Raw genomic sequence first — 6,287 nt, forward strand, 5'->3', positions numbered from 1 at the left:
ACAAACTCCAGTTTTCTATGCTTTGAATAAAGAGAGGGAATGGGTGGGTGGGGCAAGGTAGTCCGCAAACATGTGTGCCTTGCTCACCAAGTATGGGCTATAACTTCTGCCTCATTGGTTGTAGGCACAAGGGCTAGATGCACTCTTGCAATCAGACCTTTTGACAAACTAGAAGTGAGAAAGAAAGCAAAGCAGCTTTTTCTGAAGATCAGTCATGTGAGCAATTTGTTTTCATTTTAAACTAGTTAACTATCAGCCATTACGTACGTTTAGTTTGCAGCAGTGTGTATGTGTTTGTATCTGGGGGGATGTGTATAGCGCAATCCAAGATGTGACCACACCTCAGTAGACGTACTTGTGCTAGTTTTACCTATGCTAGCACTGCTAAACATAGCACTGTAGATGTGGTGTGGGCTGTACAAACCTTCCTGGAATATGGCTGCAGATCTTTGCTGAAGCCCACGCTGCCACCTCTACACTGCTATTTTTAGGCAAGCTAGCGCAGGCCTGCCTACCCCGTTGCAGTCACACCTTGGATTGCACACCCTTAGGCTATGTCTACAGTGCGAGGGTGTGATTGTAGCAAGATTCAGCTTATCTTACCTGCTTTAGCTGTAAATATTTTGCTCATGTAGCAAACTACAAACAGAAAATAATAAGCATCAACCCCTTATGTGTAAACCGCAAGTGAAACTGTGATTGTAGTAAGGATAGGCAGACCTCATGCTAGCTTTAATTTAGCAGCATAGATAACAATAGTAGGCATGGTGACACAGGCTTTATCACAAGGTAGCAAGCAACTGAGTATATAATGCAGGCTCCCTGGACCGCTTAAACTCAGATTGCTAGCATGCGCTACCATGTCTACACTACTATTGTTACCTGTGCTGGCTAGATTAACCCTGGTACAAGTTCTGTCTACAATCATACCTTCACCTGTAGTGTAGACCTATGCAAAAGGGATTCATGCTTTTTGTTTTCTGTATGTCATTTGCTACTTAAGCAAAATATTCACTGCTAAAGCATTTGATGTGCTGAATCTTACAGAAAGCCTTTTGTTTGTGTTTACAGTCTTACAAATACTAAAATGTACATTCTGAAAGAGTTAGATTGTTAGCAGAATGGAGATACTTTGTGATAAGAACAAGCAAAAATGTTATCAAATCCTTTTACCAAGAATAGTTTAAGCAAAGTGTGCATTTTGTCTCTTAATTTACTCAACCCATCTCTTTACTCACAAGTTGAATAATGTCTCTCTCTGATAGAAATATACATTCGGTATTTACTGTTAATTTCTTTTAAAGTAGGATGTTTGTGTTTTTACTATACAATTATTTTGCAAAAACAAATATGAGTGTGTCTGCATACTTTGGGGTTTATCTACATTAATGTTATCAAAGCTGGGTGTAAAACATGGGGAAAAGGAGAGGGGGAATTGGGACCAGGGTGTGATAGGAAGCTGACCTGGGCACCCTTGCTACCAGTGATTCAGAAAGCAATATCTTTTCTCTGTGCCTTATAAAAACTAGTTTTAACAGGTGTCTGGGTTACAATGGAAAACTGCTACCTGATGATCACTGATAAAGCCCCTCTGAGAAGGTACAAGAGTGAAATCAATTGCCCCTTCAAGAAACTTTTCTCAGGAGTTTGGGACAGTTTAAGCAACAGTCGTATGACCCATGCCTCCTGCTTGTGGGGGTGGGGAGGCAGAGTGAGGGTAGCTGTCTTCAGCAGTATTACTGAGCATGTTCAGTCTGTGCAAGCATGATCAGAAAAAGTCAAGCAGCAGGTGGGGGGGCACATGACCTTGCATGCCCTCCCACATACCTCGCCTCAACAGATGTCTGCAGTTTTCTTTTTCATTTGTCAGTGGGCAACCACAACTAAGAATGTAGTTTTGTATTTTCAATGCTTGTTTCTCTTCAATTATTCTGTGTGAACACACACTGGGGCATTTTAGTTAACATTTAGATTTATTTTTCTGTATTTTTTCTTTTGCACATATGCACATCTTTCTTTTTACATTTTATCTTTTCTCATACTTTTAGTTGCAGCTCTTTATGATTGCTAGGGTTGGCACTACATGTAAATTATTGGTTTAAAGGATCTGGCTCCTGAACTAAATCCTATTGGCTTCCTTCCCTAAAAAAGGTGGGCCTTGGGTGGGGTCATTGGATTTTAAAACAGCTTTCTGCTTTTGCATTTTAGCTCTTTTATTCATTATTTTAGCTGCAGTTCTTTTTCATTGGTAGGGATGGCACTATAGGTCAGTCTGGTTTTGTGGTTCTGGGCTATACACCAAATCCTATTGGTTTCCTCCATAGGGACCTTGGGGAGGTCATAATGGCTTGGGCCAGGCCCATCTCCAATTATTCATGTGGGATTATTTAGATTTACAAGTATCTATTTTAACAAACCTCTGCACATATTTTAAAATATCTCACTGTGTTTATGTTCTAGCTTTGTTCATGCATTTAGTTGGGTGTCTTTATAATTTCTAGAGATAGTGATACTTATCAGTCACTGGTTTAGGGGTTCCATCCATCCATCCATCCAATCCTGTTTTCCCTTCCTAAGTGAGGAGAGTCTTCCTGTTGGGGATCAGGAGTAGAAAGAGATTAGGACAGAACCTGAAGGGCAAAGGTTTAGGTCAGAACATCAGTTTTGGGATATCATCATTTCCTATGCTGCTGTTATTTCTGGTTAAGGCAAGACTTCTGGTGACATTGAGGAAGCTGGGATTCATCCCTCCTTCTATTATCCCTCAATCTCTTTGCCATTTAGTACTACAATACAACTTGCAGGGCATAAAGCAATCTCTAACTAATTGAAGAAAACTTTGCCTGTGGGCAGATTACCCCATAACTGCCTACTGCAGGGTTTTTGTACCACCAGCTGGTGCTGGCCTTGGGTCATACTGGCTGGGTCTGACCATGGGTCTGATCCAGTATGGCAATTCCTATGTCTGCCCATTCTAAAATAAGATTCCTAGCCATTTCTTTAACAGATATAATAGAGATTAGAATTATTTTAAAAATGATAACTGTTGGATGAAAGTTCACACCCAGCTATTTAGCTATATATATATAGTATGAGTAGGAAATAAGTGTGAGAGAGTGAATAAAATGAACATTCTTTATTGGTTTCATAGTTAAAGTATTGAGATTTGTACTTAGAAACAGTATTTACAATCCTTCTACTTCACATGTAAATAACTAAATGTAGTTTACAAATCTATCACTAACTTTTCATGGATCCACTGAATTTTCCACAATATTTTCTAACTTTGGCAGAGTAACTTATGAAAATGAGCTCCATTTGAAATTTTTCTTGAGAGGCTCACATTTCTGGGGCTCTCTCTCTCTCTCTCTCTCTCTCTCTCTTTTATAATAGCTCAAGGACAAGGCCATTTAAAAATGTAAAACGTCAACACAAAAACAATTATTCCCCATATTTCGTCTTCACCAAAACTAGCTGACAGACCAGTCAAGTTCTGCTAGCTACTTCTATTCTCTGACACCGCCAGCCTGTCTGACCAGCAACACTCTTCCCATTGACCCTGGGGAGCCAGTGAGACAGACATGGTAGCGGGGAATATGTTTGAAAGCTAAATGTGGTAAGGGATTTGAGAGTCCTGTGATGAGAAGCAGAGTTAGGAGGTGAAGTATATTAAGGTGTTGTACTGTGCAGATGTGGGTGCTTGGGGATAATTCCAGCTGTTGGGGGGATTCAGTGGTACAGGGAACACAGGAAAGGATAGCATCTATGTGGGGGATGGGACATGAGGTCCTAAAGAGGACATGTACATGACAAGCTATCAATATTGATATATTTAAAAAACAAACAAAAACCTACCAGCTTGGAAATCCCTCCAAATTAAAATAGAATAAAAAGTCAAGATTGTATTGACTTTTGCACTTATGCAACCTTAACTGACCATTATTTCATAACATTAACCCTTCCTAATATATTCCCATCTAGTTACTACAATGACACCTTACACCATTTTTATTTCCTCTGTCGCATTGCTGTCACAATAGCTTCATATGCAAATGAAAAGAAACCATAAGACACTTGTGATCTGAACCCCTGTATTTATCCCTTGTACACTATTATGACAATCTTCGTACAAGAATGCCTTGTGAGGTATCATTTGAAACTCACTGGTCAATATTGTCCTGATAAAATATGTCTAGATTAAGTTAGGCATTAGTTGCATTTTACTTTTATTTTTCTTGTAATCAATTCTGACTTTTATGCCTCTTTATTAACTACAAAAGGATAGATTTTAAGTGAATATAAGTCAACTTGTTTTATTTTATCTAAACCAGTGTGTCTGAATGGAAGTGTTTGGGAAACTAAATTTGGGATAACAGAATTTGCGCATATCATTTTTATTAATAAAATGATGGACTTTATATGCACTTGTATTGTCCAAGACAGAGCTGGGCAGTATAAGACGTACATTTCTGGGGAAAGTCTGCAACTGGGAGTTTGCTGGTGTTGCTCTGTAGTGAGATTCAAGAGTGGCTGGCTGCAGCACTCCTAAAATATAACTGGGAGTAACGTACAGGCTGGAGGCTGTGTGAGAGCAGAGCAGGAGGGTGTAAAAGGCACCCCAGGTTAGAGAGCTGAGGTGACACAGCTGTTCATCAGTCCATTGTACCCTGGGTATGTCACAACACAACCATGCTTCTTCCCACAAACATTGGTGCACCTCTTATTGCCATCTTGTGTGTGTCTCTCTCTTGAGAACACATGTTCAGCATTAAGGTTGTGAGTAGTAGAGGAGGTATAATTGCTTCAATTATAGCTTATTCTTAATCATAACACAAGTTATACACATATATAGACTAATACTGTAAACAGGACCAATTTGCAGTCAGACTGGTGATATGCCTCTGTGAGAGGGTGTAACAGGCCTTTATGGCCCCTTCTGCCACACCCTGCCCCAGGAAGTGGCAAGGTGGGAGGAGAAGAGCAGCAAAGGTAGGTCCTCCAGGCCTACCTAGAGAGGCCTCACCGGGGCAGCCATCTTTGAAGCTAGAAAGCCCTGGTCCTCCAAGGGCTACAAACAGCAAATCAATGGCCAGCAGGCTCAGATAAAAGGAGATGTAGGGCCTTAGCCCATTAGTTCCTGACTGGGACCAGAAGAGTGAAGAAGGGAGTTCCTCTTTGGCCCAAGGAGCTTGACAAGAAGAGGTTATGGTTGACTGAACTCCCGCTAAGATTGCAGTGGGAGAAGAACCTGAGGATGTTGGCCCTGAGATGGGGCTGGAGATAAAAGGGCCTAATAGCAACAGTTGATTGGATTTGGGCAGTATGTGGCTGTTGTGTATAGGGTTCCTGGGTTGGAACCTACTGGCCACAGGTAAAGTGTCATAAACTCAAAAAGGGGGCAGGGCTGACTTGGGAGCCCAAACAAAGTGCTGAATTTAAAGGGCCCAGAGCTTGGCTGAAGACCCTAGCAAGGGCAAAGAGACTTATTTGCTGGACTGTTTAATATCCCAGACTAGATTTTGTGGCTTGACTGGAGGGCCAAACCACTGAAGATCTGCCAAGATCATTCAGCAGCCTGCAAGGGTCAGTAAAGGCAAGCAAAAGGACTGTGATACCTCATCCAGTTGTTTGGAAGCTTCAAGAGGTGAGTGCCCTTTTACAGGCCCTTTGTGATATTGCTCTTGTTATATGAGAAACAATAAAATGTGATTATAACATCTCAATTATATCATGCTATGCCTCAAATCAAAATCAGGTGGCCCACTTTTTACTAGTTTAAGAAGCATAGAAGTCAAACCTCCAGGCCCATCATCATGCTTGTTGTACGAGCAGTTTTCATTTGATTTCTACTGTGCACAGTGTTCTAAATACTATAGTTAAATAAGGTAGAACTAAGTCTCTAAATTATATTAAAAGTAGAAGTCAATGAAAGTTACTACTTATATTTCAAAAGTGCCTGGAGGCCGCAATCAGTATCAGAGCCCCAGGTCCCAAGTCAGGTGCTTGAGAGATATGGAAAACTAATGTCCATGTTATGAGAGACGGGAGAACAAATGTAATGAAACTAAACATACCTCCAATTATTTGTAGTCTGTCTTTGAGACTTAAGGGGTTGATCAAGAGTTAGGAGTAAACAGGGGAAACTTAAAACGAATAATTGGTAAAAATCAGTAACTTTGAAGAACAAGCCATCTTGTACAAAGTTCTTTAGCAAGAAAGTTCTAAATATCCTTTAAGGTGAGTGAGTGTGTGTGTGTGAAGACACTTAACACACTTCACTGACTCAT

The 6,287-nt window shown here is 40.5% G+C and overlaps 1 long non-coding RNA gene across 1 annotated transcript; it reads left to right on the plus strand.

Annotated features, from left to right (window-relative positions):
• Positions 1-5,118: 5,118 nt before the first annotated feature.
• Positions 5,119-6,287, plus strand: LOC122462262. Its single transcript, XR_006284730.1, has 3 exons — positions 5,119-5,371; positions 5,512-5,644; positions 5,954-6,287. It is a non-coding gene; the product is annotated as an uncharacterized LOC122462262 (long non-coding RNA).

Source organism: Chelonia mydas, chromosome 1 (genome assembly GCF_015237465.2).
Source record: "Chelonia mydas isolate rCheMyd1 chromosome 1, rCheMyd1.pri.v2, whole genome shotgun sequence".
NCBI lineage: Eukaryota > Metazoa > Chordata > Testudines > Cheloniidae > Chelonia > Chelonia mydas.